This window comes from Mixophyes fleayi, chromosome 6 (assembly GCF_038048845.1).
Source record: "Mixophyes fleayi isolate aMixFle1 chromosome 6, aMixFle1.hap1, whole genome shotgun sequence".
Taxonomy (NCBI): Eukaryota; Metazoa; Chordata; class Amphibia; order Anura; family Limnodynastidae; genus Mixophyes; species Mixophyes fleayi.
Window position 1 is genome coordinate 101,233,057 of NC_134407.1, and position 15,773 is coordinate 101,248,829.

Genomic DNA, 15,773 nt, shown 5'->3' on the forward strand with positions numbered 1-15,773 from the left:
TAGAAACACTAAAGGAGCAGTTTGATAGGTAGGAAGTGAACCAGAAAAGAACTGTGTCATGAAGGCCATTGGAGTGAAGGGTGTTTAGGAGAAGAGGGTGATTAACAGTGTCAAAAGCAGCAGAGAGGTCCAGTAGAATGAATATGGAGAAATGACCCTTAGACTTTGCAGTAAATAGATCATTGATCACTTTTGTTGGAGCAGTTTCAGTGGAATGTTGGTGAGATGAGCGCATGTTTAAAGGAGGATGGAAATGTGCCAGTGAAGAGAGACAGGTGTGAGCGGTGAGATAGAGGTGGGCATGCAGTGGAGGAGAGAGTGCGGAGAAGTTGGGAGGGAATAGGGTCGAAGGGACAGCTTGTAGGATGAGATGATAAGATGAGTGCAGAGACTTTGTCTTCAGTTACTGGAGAGAATGAATTAAGGGTGGATTGGGGAGTGTCGGTAAATGTGGGTGGTGTGAGTGGAATTTGGCATAAAGGGAAACACTTGGGTTAAAAAAAAAGACCAAGCATATTGAATACTTGGGCTTCCATACATGTGTAACTCATGTGTTAATTAAGCAAATAACATCCAAATATGATCAGGGTCAGGTATAAAAATTCTGGTCTGCCTTGTTTGCCTATAATCAGGGCTGCAAGAGGAGACCTCCCTTGAATTTAATAAAAGGGGTGATTGTCTTGGGTGCATTTGGTAGGAGTTATTTTGACGAAGAGAACTCAACTTGATAATGTTTCACAAGCAATGGTATCTAAGGTGACGTTGCCATGAACTCCCAAGTGAAAAATATCATCAGCAAAGATTAACAGTGGGTTTAAGCCAAAACAGGTGAGCAACTGCAAATCTATAGGCTGAAAATATATACCTTACATATTTACCCCCCATTTAATAGAGTATTATTGCTAATAAAGATATCACCTCATTTTGAATATATTACTGATTTCTTTTTTTAATTATATTTAATTACTGATTGTTTTATAGTACTTATGTACCATATATTTAAGTACCACAAAGAAAACCCCCCTTCGTGTCAACCCCCAGCCTGTCCACTCCAACTACCAGCCTTTTCTCCAGCCACCTTACCCACTGCTCTCTCCAGCCTCTTCTGTCCCCCCTATTTTTAATTATGTTTCCTTCTTTTTTTCTCTTCTTGCCTGCTTCTCTGCTTTTTCTTTCTTTGCCTCTTTCCTGGCTCATCTCCACTGATAGCACTGCCATCAGCTGGGCACCATTTCCTCTGTCGCCGGGTAGGTGCTGAAATGCGGTGCTTCCTCAGGGCATACTGTGGTCTGCAGCTTTGGCATTTAGCAGGTGGGCATTGCGCCCCACAGACTTGCACCCTGGGTAGTCCAAATGCCCTTATTATAGCCCTGCTGCTGGGATCAATTAATAGAAAATTTTAACATCTGTTAATTCAGGTTCCCTCTAGAAACACCTGGAACTCTAGTTCTAGAGTGGTCATTAGCCTTTCCTTAGGGCAGAATAGCATATCAGTGCTCATGTAATGCATGAGTTGCCCCAGAAGCTCCTTGAGAGGCCACACAGATATAGGAGACTTGGGGACACAAAACACAGCATAAAATGCAGTCAAATAATTTATCAGTCAGTTACTTGCCAGGGTTAGATACCAAATCAAGGTATCAATATATCCTGCATAATCAGGATAATGAGTTAAAGGTCCAGGAGTCAAAAAGTCTATATTGTATACAGCACACCAAGGATTATTATTGTTTATTTATATAGTGTCACCATATAGTGGTGCTAGAAAGTTTGTGAACCCTTTAGAAATTTCTGCATAAATGTGTTCAGATTTTCATCAGTCATAAAAGTAGATAAAAAGAATGAATACATATCGCACACAATGATATACTTTTTAATTCATTTATTGACAAAAATCCAACATCAAATATCTTTGTTGGAAAAAGTATGTGAACCTAATCTTTCAGTAACTGATGTGGCCACCCTTGAGCAGCATTTACTTCAAACTAACTTTTACGGTAATTGTTGGTCAGTGACGCACATTGGCTTGGAGGAATTCTATTCTATTCCTTTTGTCAGAACTGCTTAAACTCCATGGATGCTGGTGGACTTTCTTGCATGAGCATCCCACTTCTGGTCCTGCCTCTACATTTCATTTAGATTAAGGTCTGAACTTTGATTCGCCCATTCAAAAATTAAATATTTATTCTGCTTCATCCAGTTTTTTTAGACTGACTTCTGTGTTTTGTGTCGTTGTCTCACTCTGACATTCTCCTGTATAATTTGCTGGTACAATATAGAATTCATAGTTTCATCAATGATTGCAAGCATTCCTAGTCTTGTGGAAGCAAAACTGCCCCAAACAAAGATAAGGGTTCTTTGTGATCTCCCAGAATATCATATGCCTTGCTCTTGGAGTGATTTGTTGTGGACGACTCGTGCTAGGAAGAGTAATAATGGGAATCTTCTCCATTTGTACACTATCTACTTGACACTGGATTGGTGAATACTAAAGTCTTTACAAATCATTTTGTAACCTTTTCCAGCCTTATTAGCATCAACAACTGTTTTTCTGAGGTCCTTGGAAATCTAATTTGGTTGAGGCATGGCATGCATTCATATACCTGTATGGTGTCCTTGGTTTGAAGACTCAGATTTATGGTTTTTTTTAAATAGGGCAGGGCCTCCCAGACTCACACCTGATTGTCATCCCATTTAATATTGGAACATTTTGATCAATACATTAATTAATAAGCATATATTTGTGTGTTATTTGATTAATTAGATTCTCTATTTGTGTGACTTAGGTGCATATTTGAACATATTTAAGATCATGTTTATGAATAAATTCAGACAATTCTAAAGGGTTTGCAAATTTTATATCACTACTATATTACACAATGCTTTACAGAGAATATTTAATAATTTGCTTACTGTGTCCACAGCCAATTAGTCATAATGTATATATGGCTAATTAGCCATAATATATATAATGTGTGAGGAAACGAATGCCTGGAGAAACCCACACAAGTACTGGGAGAACATAGAAACTCCACATAGAAAGTGCCCTGGTCAGAATCAAACCCATTGCCCAGACGTTGACCACTGTGCCACCAGGTAGATGAAAGGAATTACGCCTGTACATGAGCAGTGTGAAATGAGATGCCAAGGTAGATGGCACTAACCAACACAAAACAAACATCATGGTGTGTGTGTGTGTATATATGTGTATGTGTGTATACACCTCCCCCGGCGTGATGGGGGGTGGGGCTCCAAAATGTGCATCATTTTCGACCCGCCCCTGTGACGTAATGATGCAAACGCATCATTTGACAGTGGGGGCGGGGCCAAACGCCGCGATTCACCAGGAATCGCGCCGTTTGGGACCTAATTCTGCACACTTCACTAGGAAGTGGGGCACTTCCTAGTGAAGTGGGCAGATCTGGGAGATTGCCACACTCTCCCGGGAGTCCGTGAGACTCTCGCAAAATGCGGGAGTCTCCCGGACATTCCGGGAGAGTTGGCAAGTAGGATATAGATATATATATATATAATCTTGGTTTGCATAGCAAAGAAAGACCATTTTTAAATTGTCTTTTTATTATAAATATAAATCATCTATACTAATCAATATATTGCTTGTGAGTTTGTTTCTTAAGGAACCACCCAAAATTTATAACTTTCTAACATGAATCATAAAGGTAAAGTACATTGTTCAGTGTTGACCTGACTTAAAAATCCACTTCATTATAGACAGCTGAGATCCACCCAGATAACCAAGATAAGACTACAGTCATTTGAGTTTCTGTGACATCACCAATCCACACAATGCATTTCTGCAAAGCAAGTCTGCTTGTGTTAGAGAAGTTCCTCCTGTCTTACCATGCAATCTTGCTGCAGAGGAGTGGAAGAAAGTATAGTAGACATATTTAGTTAAATACAAACACTGTAGGAATATATGTATATTACACATCCTTTATTATATATAAATGTTAAATAGTGACTAGCTCTTTCATTTAGTAGACAGTTGCTAAGAAATGATAAACAATTAATATAGTCAGAAAATTGTTTTTGCACATGTGACTCATACATATTTTTGTTGTTCTTGTCCTAATGAAGAGCCCACTAACCGACAATTTTTCAAATGGGCAAGTTGCATGGTGCTGCTAATTGCAGACTGGCCAATTGAGAGCATATGTGTGCGCAGAGAGGCATAGCCTACAATGTAGAGTGGGTTTATCAAACTATTGAACATTGCCAAAATGTTCACAATAATTATCAAATAAGCACAGCTCTTATCTTGCTGCTGTGCCTTGCGGAGGAGAGTTCAAAAGTCTATTAATAGTCACGCTGCTACCACATCCACTGTCATTGTGTGTGGAACTGTTGAGGTGGAGATAAAAAAAAGAAAGAAATTGCCAAAATGCCCCTTATACCTCATCAAATACCCCTTACATGCCCATCAACCACCCCTTTCATGCTCATCAGACCTCTCTACAGACCTCTCCATATGCCCATCAGACCTCTACACAAGCCCCTTACAGACCTCTCCATATGCACGTCAGACTTCTCTACAAGCCCCCTACAGACCTCTCTTCATACTCCTTAAAGAACTCTCCACATGCCACTTACACACCTTTCCACTAGTCCCTTACAGACCACTCACACCTCCCCACTTACCTTTACTGCTGAAACCTGTGCAGAGGAAGTAGGGAGATCACACTATGCTCTCTCCCTCCCTGATTTGGCAAGGAAGTCGGCGTCTCATGGTTATTATGCAGTCTAATTGGCAGCAGCCAACTTAGGTCTGGGCACACCTGGCATCCCCTCCCCCTACCCCATGTGCATGCCAGCGATTGAGAGCAAGATACTTGTTTTTGCTTTTGGCAAGACACAGTATTTAGTTTTGTGCATAAATAGGGCACATTTATAATATACATGTTTATATGATGCATGTATGACTGAAAGTATGCAGTCACAATTCCCCAATAGAAGAGGTCAATCATCATCATCACCATTTAACCAAAAATTACAGGAACGGGTTGGTACGGGTTGGGTGTGAAAAGTCGACAGTCAAAATGTGTATACCATAAAGTCGACATAGTTAAAAGGTTGACAGACTGAATAAGTACATGTTCATAATGTCTACACAGTTAAAAGTTTGACATGTAAAATTTAGACGGGGTTGTAAAGTCAATAGTCAAAATATTGACATAAAGCAGTAGATTTAGAACAGCAATACATGTTTAATATAAAAAAAACTACCACAGGCCAATCAGCACAGGGCTGGATTCCCTAGGGTAATTGGGTCCATAAAAAAAGTGTGACCAGGCTGCCATAAATTCTTTGGGCATGCTGGGACCACTGTGACCTGTAGTGCACCAAGGAAAAATTTAAAACACACACATTGGTGTAAACTTAATTGAAATAAAAACACCACTACACTACCCTGGTCCTTCCTCTTCATTTCTCACCTGCATCCATTCAGGGGTTTTCATCTGTAATAAATCTATGGATCCTTGGCAAAATAAAAAAACCCTGATGCACGCAGCAAGACTAGCTTCTAAGAGCTCTGCCGCAAAATGAGCTCCTAGCAGCAGTGGTCATATTTATAACATGGGGATTTCCCACTGCTTAAATTGAAGCCCTGACATGTTAACATTTTAACTGTCAACCTTATGAACATATAGACAATATGACTGTTGACTTTATGACTGTAGACATTTTCACTGTCGACATTGCAACTACATTCTGTTGGTACAGATGTAAAAGGGCAAAATATTATGCATTTCCATTCAGCAGTTACATATTTTTCTCCTTTCACAGGGGCCAGCGTTTTAAAATGATTGGGGGTGCTCAAGATACCCCCATATGACTGAATTACATCATGCTTAGACATGATTAGTGGCATCACAAATATAGGAGATGCTCAAGCACCCACAGAGCTGGCACTTATGTAATTTTTATATGGCAATACAAAAATTAATTCTTAGTCATTTACATTAGTCCCTGACCCAGTGGAGCTTAGAATCTAATTCATACTTGCCTACTTTTGACAGGCTCCCTCCGGGAGATCACTGAAGAGAGGTGTGAAGGGGGTGGGGCTTCACGATTTGCGTCATTTTGGACCCACCCCCCAGTGATGTATGCCTGTAAAAAGACCCAAAACAGGCATTACTTCTCTGGGGGCGGGGCCAAAATGACGCAAATCGCGATGGGCCGCCCCCCTTTCCGCCCATACAACCCTCCATGCCGGCAGATGCGGGAGAATTGCCAGCTCTCCCGGGATTCCAGGAGACCTACCCGGAATTCGGGAGTCTTCCGGAGATTCCGGGAGAGTTGGCATTATCTAATTGTCTACAACAGTTTTTCTATTATAATTTAGTTTGAGTTATTTGTTTGTAGTTTGAATTTGGTGCAGCATTGTGTACTAGTCAAATGGGTGCTTTGTTGTCAACTGGTTGCACTGTATGCTGGACAACTTGAGATGCATAGCAGTACTGAGGCCTACATAACAAGGTGCTCATTGGATGTCTAATAAAAATGTTAGTTGGTTGGTGTGGTGAAAATAACAGGCATGATAAAGTTTTACACTTTCATCAAATTCTGCTGGTTCATCATACCATGCACTCACTATAAATAAATAAATTTGATATATATATATATATAAATATAATATATATATATATATATATATATATATATATATTTATCAATCTGAACGTGTTCCATTTACCTACTTCTGTTTAATTCTTAAATGATGACAGTTAGAGCTGTTCAATTACACATCAGTGTCTAATGGCAGGAATGTGAATCTCCCAGCAATTCTGCACAGTCAGCTTTATTTGGATAATTGTTTAAATATTTTTGTGTTATTGACATTTCTAAACCAATTTACAACAGTCTTGCAGCCAAGTCAAGGGGGTGGTGACTTTGATTTAACAATAAGAGAAATGGTGCTGTTTTTTTTTTACAATCTATCTATCTAATATACTGTATATTACAAAAAACGCAAAGCGCATACATGTTTGACTAGCAAAGTGAGTGCAGGACTGAAAATAAGTAAAAAGTTTAACCCAGTAATTCAGGATCCCACCACTCCATAAGTAGATTTAGTAACAAAAAAATAGGAAAGCAGTAAAAAACAAATAACATAGCAGAACAATGAATGCTATGTAGCTGCACTACCACCTAGTTGAATATTTTACTACGGTGCCCGTAACCTCTAGCCGGAGCCACCGTTTTTCTAGAAGCTGTGCCATTTTCTTTAATACAGAAATGGCAAATCAATTAAGCTAACCAACTTTAAATTGAGGTGGAGGGGTTATGTGAGTGAGAGGACCAATCACAAGCTGCAATCTCTTGATTACAGGAGGATTATAGAACCATGGAAAAAAGTGTTGCCAGGGCGCTAGTCAGAGAGTGAAGCACCTAAGTAAAATAAGCAGCTTTAAATGCACACTACACTCATTTTTTTTAATTGCCTATTTTGGGATCTTCTCTCTGGAAGAACCCGAAAGGAGGTCCAAATGGCAAGTGCAATTTGCATATCGCACATTAGAGGGTCACGATGAAGCGTTTTGCTGTGAAACGTGTCATAAAGCCTCACCACTACTCACGTCACTAGGGAAGTGGGCGGGATCTGGGAGGGTGCCCTGCTTTTCCGTGAGTCCGGGACAACTCCCCAAAATACAGGAGTCACCCATACATTCTAGGAGAGTAAGCAAGTATGATATAACATTTTTACAGAAAGGTTTTCAGTATATCCTGTTACAGTGCTTGCTACAAACAACAATTAAACAGCCTATTTGAAGGCTTGTGCTCTTCCCAGATAAGATTTCCCCCTATATACAGTATATGTGTTAGAATTCCAAATTCCCCCCTTGCACCCCCCTATGTCTGCAACACTGCCTCCTTTCCAGGACTTTTAGGCGTTATTGCTACTAAGGACAGTGAATGTACATATTACCACAGCGGCGCACGGAGGATTGTCGAGGGGGGGGAGGGTTCCCCCCGCCGACCCCAAAAAAAAAACCAAATCCCGAGAGAGAGCTGCTGCGCATGCGCAGCAGCTCCATTTCGCCAGCGCTGTCCTATACAGCAGCCGCGGCGCTGTCTAAGAACCGTCTGCGGCGGTGCTGTATACAATACAGCACCGCCGCGGACGCTTCTTTGACTGCGCCGCGGCTGCTGTATAGGACAGTGGCCACTTAGTTAGCGCAGGGGGGGGGGTTCTAGAGACTCAGAAACCCCCCCTGCGTGCGCCACTGTACCATTCTCTTTAAGAGCTCCTACTGGTAAATACCTCCCAACTGTCCCAATTCAAGGGCAGTAGAAAGGGCAAGGCTTTGAAAACTGGGTGGGGTAATGCCCCAGAGTGGGTGTTTCTAAGTGGAAAGTTGGCATTTCTGGGAGGATTTGTGCTGATAGGGCGGGGCTTATTTCTTCTCTATTCTGTGAGTCTGCATGTAAGGAGGTATGCTGGTGGATAGATTTGAAGGACTAGCTCCCGAATTCTACTTTACTTTGTCCACCCCAGTTTCATGTTGCAAACAGAATAGTATTTTTTTTTTTAGAATATATTTAAATGACAGGGGCATGGACATGAAGGGAAAGGAGAGGGGTTAGAAGGGGTCACTGAGATCAAATCATAGTTGCCAGTTGTGTATATACAAACTGACTAAAAGTCCTTTACGAATCACAAAAGTGAAAATCTGCAGCACAAATGCTCATTGTGATACTATAGCCTAGTTTCATGGAGATGTGTATTGATTTGCAAGCCACTATGATAGCATCAACAGTAGTGATAAACACAGATCAAACCTCCAGTACAATAGATATATTTGCTATCCTGTAAATGTTAGAATTGCAGAGTAAAGGGGTAATTTAATGTTTTTAATCAGTTTTGTGAAAGTTGCTAAGTGAAGAATCACTAAAAAGTGCAGCTTTTAATTGTTCCCCCTCATAATGGCATTAAACAAAAAGATATCTAATTGAATTTGACCAAAATGAGGTCAAATCTGACTAAAAAAGATATATACAATTTTGTTCTATAGAGTAAAAAATAAAATTTTCTCAGTGAACCTGACACACTACAAAAGAAGAAACTTGTGTGGTCTCCTGAGCTGTAAATTTGGGACAGACCCCATGCAGAAAAAAAACATGTCCAAAAAAAGAAAATAAAATATTTTAGATACAACTATGAAATGAACTTAAATTGATCTTTGTGATAAGTTTAAGTGAAGCCCTAAGCTGAGGGCAATTAAAATATAGTGTTATACTTCATCAGCACTGACCATTAGGGGTTAAACAATTTTGCCAGCCAGCCTATCACTCTTGGGGGAGTGGCTTTGCAAGAGGTTATAAATTAGCTTGGTTTGGTGGTCTGGCTCTCTCTTAGTTCTGGAATTCAGATACCTCCCTCCCGCCCAGCATAGGTTGGTCATGCTACGATTTAATGTCTTGTCTTATGACAAGGCGCAGTAGGTAGGAGAGCAATGCAGTCAGCGACTAATCGAAGGCGTTACCGTTGAATTGGCCGCACGTCACTGCCCCTTTTGCAGTAACCTGACTCTTGGTCCTCTGGGGCGGAGGATACCCTATTGAACGCGGCATTGTGAGTCCAGAAGGGGGCAGTTGCGATGACGCCAAGTTTAGTACCGGTCAATGGTAAAGACTTGGGATTCGTAAAGTCTTGGGACAGCGGTATTGAGATTCACCTTACGCTGTATTGGTTTAAAGATTGGTTGTTAGATGACTGCTTCGCTCTCGTCGCCATCAGAGTTTTAAATAACATTTCCCACTAAATAAAATACGCCCTTTTTGCCAAACTTATATCTGGTGTCCGTGTTGTTATTTTAGATAAGAAGGTTATCAAGTTTTAACTATAAGGTATAAGTGTAATGATAAAAGGTATTAACACAGCATTTTATGGTTTTGCTGTCAGCTGTCTACATCTCGTCAGTAGTAAAGCAGCAAGTATATTCTTACTAGAGTGGAAAATAAAATATAGTTGAGATTTAATCCACCAACAGATGATATATATTTCAAATCTATTTATTATTTATAATATTCATTATTACAATCAGTTTGCATGTATATATTATTGTCGTAACTTTTATATTAATATGTATGATTATATTCCTGCATAATGTTAAGTTCCTGTTTTTCCTTTATAGTAACGGACAAATGTATTTAGTTATTTTAATATTGTTGCTAAGTATATACATATGTGTACATTATACTGTAAGCTTTGTGTGGGCAGGGGAATACACTTGCTGAAACAAAAAGAAAATCCGTTTATTTGTTTACAGTAATGATCAAGCAGCTAGGCTAGATTCCGTTTCCAATCCTCTTGTGCAATCCTTCTCCAGGCAAGGAACATGCTTTTCTCGACTCTGCTCCATTCAGATAGAAATCTGGAACAGATTTTCCTACCCACCACCAAGCATGGTAATAGAATAGGCTATGTAATTTGACACTTCAACTTACTGTGCTCCCTGCTAGTTGATTCACTTACTCACCCACTAACACTGAGCTCCTTTTTTTACTGTCTGTGGGCAAAAAAAGGGACGGAAAGAAGCTGAAATAAGGGGGGAGTACAGTGGAAGTCTGAAATGTACCTAGAAAAGAGGATATTGTTCATTTGCTGAGCTTCCAGGCTTCCTTGTCTTCAGCTGGTAAGTTTAATATCTCCTTTCACACCTCTCTATGTTTAAGGCTTTGCTTTCTGAATGAGAGATTCACACAAACAATGGATCATGGAAGATTTCCAGTGGATGTGTGAAGGATTTTCTGTAAGGACACGTTGTCTGTGTGTTATGGAGGTGAGGAACTGGCATTACCCTGATCAGAGCTTGCTAGGGGAATTGATCGCTGGGTGTTGTGATTGTAGGCACCGGAGGTTAGAGAGGAGCAATGAGAAAGCACGCCAGGCATTATAGGAGTCTGGATAAGGTCACTAGATCTGGGATCGCTGTTAAACTAGCATTGAGCTGCAATTTGTAAAGTTTGAAGTTGCATTCTACTTGTGTTTTGCACGTTTGGTTGTGAATTCAGGGGACAGATTTTTCTATTTATTGTGGTGTGAACGTTTGAATAGACTCCACTCAGTATCAGCAAAAAACGATTGTGTGCTCCGTGGACAAGGGATTCCCCGCTCCTAAGCGTGCCTAAGACACTCCATATTAAAAAACACGATTAGCAAATACCCCCTCCTGCTGGCTCAAATTGGAGGCCCCTTTTGGCTTAAAATGTACTTATTAGGGCCACTAAATAATTAACTCGTTGTTGTAGTTTTTTTTTTCCCCTTATACAAAGGATTGTTTCTTAACATTACAGTTTCTGGATTAAATGTCATAAGATTATATTATTTACATGAACATCTGCATTATGTACATAGATTGTAGAACGTTATTTTTTTGTCTTAATTTAATGTTTATGGGTTTTTATTTGCTGTCCATAGTTTGTTGGTGATGATTAGGTAGTTAATTAAGCATAATACAATTTACTATGTTAAGGTTCCAATTAATTAAATAAGTTTGGAAATGCCAGGATTGCTCTGAAATACCTAACTTTGTGTTTTCTCTCTGGGTCATTGAAGTCAACTGAGGTACAAAGGAGTTAATGTGGAAAACTAGGCATGATTACAGCCACTTCAATATTTGGGTGTACAGATGTCCTAGTAAAGTAGTGCAAGAGGAAAATGTATTTGAAAAGAACTCTTGCTTTCTTAGCCCTGTGAAGGGGGGAGGGATTCCAATCAGTGTGTGAGTTAGCAGCCTCAAGAAATGCTCTTTTAAAACACTTAAGGAATGTGTGCAACCCCCCCCTCTTCCTCAATGGAGCAAAAACATTAGGAAAAAGTCAGATTCAATCTTAAAGTTGTGAGTAAATTTAAGTAGTTCAGCAGAAGAGAAAGAAAACAAATCACAGGCCTTTGCAATGTAACTTGTTTTACAAAACCAGCTGATGCTTACTGGTGTTATGCATTGAAAACACTCCCCTTTTAATGTCTGCAGTCAGTGCCTGAATTTGTTTAACCCTGTGTGCCCTGGGAAACCATTCAGTAAAATGCTGCAATTTACAATGCTTAACATTCCTTCTTCAGCCTCTGCAATACTCTTGTGTTTTTCTAGTTTTTATAAGAATAAATAACGCCACTACATATTTGCTTGTGCAGAAGCATATGGACACGGTCCGGTTGCTGCATTATACTTCTAAATGATATTAAAGAACAGTATGTTGTTTCTGGATACATCAGGAGACCTCATACCAGTCATGACATACAACATTAACCTTTCTTCATTATCACTGTGATATTCGCACATTTTAGTTCATACATTTATTTTATCTGAAAGCCATCGTGGTGTCGTTGAATATTTTACAGAATAAAAATCTGGTAACTATTATTAGGTTCTACTAGGTAAATACTGTTTAGACATTTTTACTCATTATGGTCACTGATTTGTAAGGTGCAATCTGTTATTGACACTTTGTTTTTGTTTTTTTCTTTTTTGCTATTGCATAAAATTTGCGCAGCTGATGTTCTGCAGAAACAAAACAAACCACTCTCTCCTGCTTGCGTGCTAATCTTTGTTTCACACATGAACACATACACGCTAGCTTGAGGAAGATCTAGGTATGATGTACAGTACCTACATAAGACTGCATTACTGTCTTGGTTGTGCAGAGTGGATTTCCTTGTGCTTGAGTTCATAATCTGCAAACGGCTTAATGGTTCTGTGGTGCCAAAGGAATTGCTTTTCTCCTTTTACTTCAGCAGACCTCAGTATAGCTGGTGTTCTGACTGCTTTTTCAAAGCCTTGACATGAGAAAGGAGGATTTAACTTGGCAGCTTGAACAAATGCTCTTTCAGAGGTTCCCAAAGAGATGGTATGAGAGCGGTGAAGGAGAATAACCAAAGATAGGGGTTTTTTTTCTTTTGCAATCATGGTACTTACGCAAGTGGTCTAATATGAAATGGACAGTGAGAACTGAATAAAATATAGTTGTGCATATATTTAGTAGAGTGGTTTAGAAGTATCTGGATTTGCATTTAGCAACATTATGTCATGGTGTTTTGTTTGTAAGAGAAATTAAGAACTAAATTTACGACTGCTCTTAAGTATTAAGTTTTAACTTCAAAGTCCGAATGGCCTAATCTGTAGCGATAGTTAATTTGGTGCATTCAATGGGTATTTAGCTGTTGTGCTAGTAATATACTTGGTGTCACAGTGCATCAATGTTTAAATTAACAAAATATGTTTATTTTACTCATTTTGTTATGCAGTCAGTAGACCTGGATTCCGTTTTCATACGTACAATTCATACTTGCAGGTACGCTGTTGTAAAAACGGTATCTAGTTTGTCAATAAAATTTAGTTTGGATCACTAACTCTTAACGTTACAGGGCTGATTCATGTTCAGCCTATCCGTCCATTTGGTAGCATATCCTATGTGAAATAGCACTGCGCATGCTCAGAAATGAACCTTACACCAATGAACGCAATTACTTGCAATTCATAGCCTAACTGAAATGACTCTTACTACTGAATAGGACTTGAGAGGTGGAACGGGGAGGTAAGGGGCAGAATAACAGGTCATATACAGTAAGGGCATTCTGATGGATAAGCAGCTGACTCAAGTCCTTGGGTTCTCATAAGTGCATTTGTTTTCAGCTGTATCATTTGCACTTACTGCACGACAGACTTAAATGCTGACTGATAATGATGACTGTCTTTGATTTAAAATGTACACATATGCGTGCCACTAGCAAGCATAGAATAACTATACAACTAAGATATGCTTTAACTGCAAGCAATCTTTATGTATTTAATGTACAAAATGTTTCTTTAAATGATTATAATGTTGAGTTGTTTGTTTATTTTATATACCATTTTTTTGTGTTCTGACCTTATATTGTACATACGCTTCTGTAAGTCTGTTCTTTCTGTCTACATACAGTTTACCTAGAGCGTATTTACACCCAGATTCAAATAGTAATGTATCTTGAGATCCACTTGGATTTGAATATGGTTGGAACTATTCTCTTTTTTTTTTTTTTTTTTTTTTAAAAACACACAATGCGTGCAGACGTGAATTGGGCCCACAGTGTGGAAGTCCTTTTGAATTGAAGTGCTAAATATGTATTTTTAATAGTGGGAATATTCATAATTCTTAGTGTATTATAACATGCTACCTTTGTGCTAGTTTAATCTTTTCTTTAGGACTATCGCCTCCTTACTTTGCAAGTTATAATTAAGAGTAGTTTTGAGCCTGGCCCTAAAGCCTCAATATTCATTTTTCTAGAGGGATTTGCAGACACATTTTGGTGGTGTTTTCTTTTTGAGACTGGGGTTTTTGTTTTGTTTTATTGTGCCATCAGTCTTCTACAGAAAGGGGGAGGAGAGACTATAGCTGCTAAGCAGTGATTCAGGTTTATGAATGACAGAAGACTTGTGCTGACCTTTTTTTTTTTTTTCCTTCTTGTGTTCAAGACTAGGATGTTGAAACACCAGCCTTCAGACAAAAGGCACATTGAGCAGCAAGGTCTGCAGAAGAGCACGTGTGAGGCTGAATGAGGGCTGACTGAATTTAGTAATGTCTCCGCCCCTTGTGGCATTACATTAGGAAATAATAAACATGTTTTCCTATACTATTTAACAATTTAACAGGCTCTCTTAACTTATTTGCAAAGTATGCACATACCATTTTTTGTCATTTTTGTTTGGAAAATTAGGTCAGTATAGTACTGATACTTTAATGACTGTCATTTATGTAACTACTTTTTTGTATACCAGATAATTGTAAGAGTCTGCAATTGCCACAAAGCTTACAGTCTAAATGTATGGAAGTACAACAGGACTATAAACATGTCCTTTTGTACACAGAGAGTAATGGTTTCTCTGGTACAGGTCGAAGATGGAATTCAGTTTCTAATTTAGATGCGATATGGAGTTGATCTTAAAGGATGGAACAGTGCTAACTTGCTGTTCTAGTTAAAGCATATATAATAATATATCAAAATCACTTGGCATTTGCAAAACATCAAATATGTATGTTTGCTATTTAAACTAATATATTTTTCATAATCATCACGTACTGAGGTCTTGGAGAAACTCATTGCTACACAATGACCTAGCACAGGTGACTGCAGAAAACAGTAGGTCACAACTAAAGTTGGTGGTTGATCACCCAGAGACCCCTGTTAACACGTTTGACACAAGGAAAAAGGGGACAACTGCATATCTAGGCCTCTTATTTCTGGAAACCGTGAACCAAATATATCTGTTCTATATTGGATATTTGAACTAGGTAAACTAAATAAATTTCCACTTAATGGGATCTTCATCCCTCCCACCGGTCCTGACTTGGATAGTGGAAAAGACAAGTTGTCTTGCTGGTAATGGGTGTGGCTCATGTTTGATTTGGGTGGAAATGGGCCATGGCCTATGTTTCCCCATTCCTGGATGTTATACATTACATAGTAGCAGGCTGTTTTGTGCGGCTAAAATGTTACCAGCAGGGAGAGAAAGCACTTAATTTAAAACTTGATGCTACTATGATCATGCCTTTCATCTGATGCAGTATATAATGAAAACAAAGAAAATGATATAATGTCAGTGACCTGTGATAAGGACATATTCTCAGAAATACGGTATTGTTTAGTTTGCAACATCTGAATAGTTTTCTGAGTGAACATCTATAGAATGTTGACCCCATGATGCATTTATGTGTCTCCATAAACCTGTTAGAAGTGAATTGGTAAACTCTGCAATTTTAATGTGTATGAG

General features: G+C 39.1%; 1 protein-coding gene across 11 annotated transcripts in view; it reads left to right on the forward strand.

The window, feature by feature from the left end:
* The window catches only part of ZMIZ1 (zinc finger MIZ-type containing 1), a 292,396-nt gene that overhangs the window by 5,981 nt on the left and 270,642 nt on the right, over positions 1–15,773 (forward strand). For 4 of the 11 annotated variants that reach the window (XR_012693403.1, XM_075217116.1, XM_075217118.1 and 1 more), the window contains exon 1: positions 10,428–10,658. The exons of 2 other annotated variants lie outside the window; for them this stretch is intronic. The gene's annotated coding sequence lies outside the window, so the exon portion shown is untranslated. Of the gene's footprint in view, positions 1–10,427; positions 10,659–15,773 lie in introns of those variants that run through there. 5 more of the 11 variants (XM_075217110.1, XM_075217107.1, XM_075217112.1 and 2 more) reach the window with 3 other exon arrangements.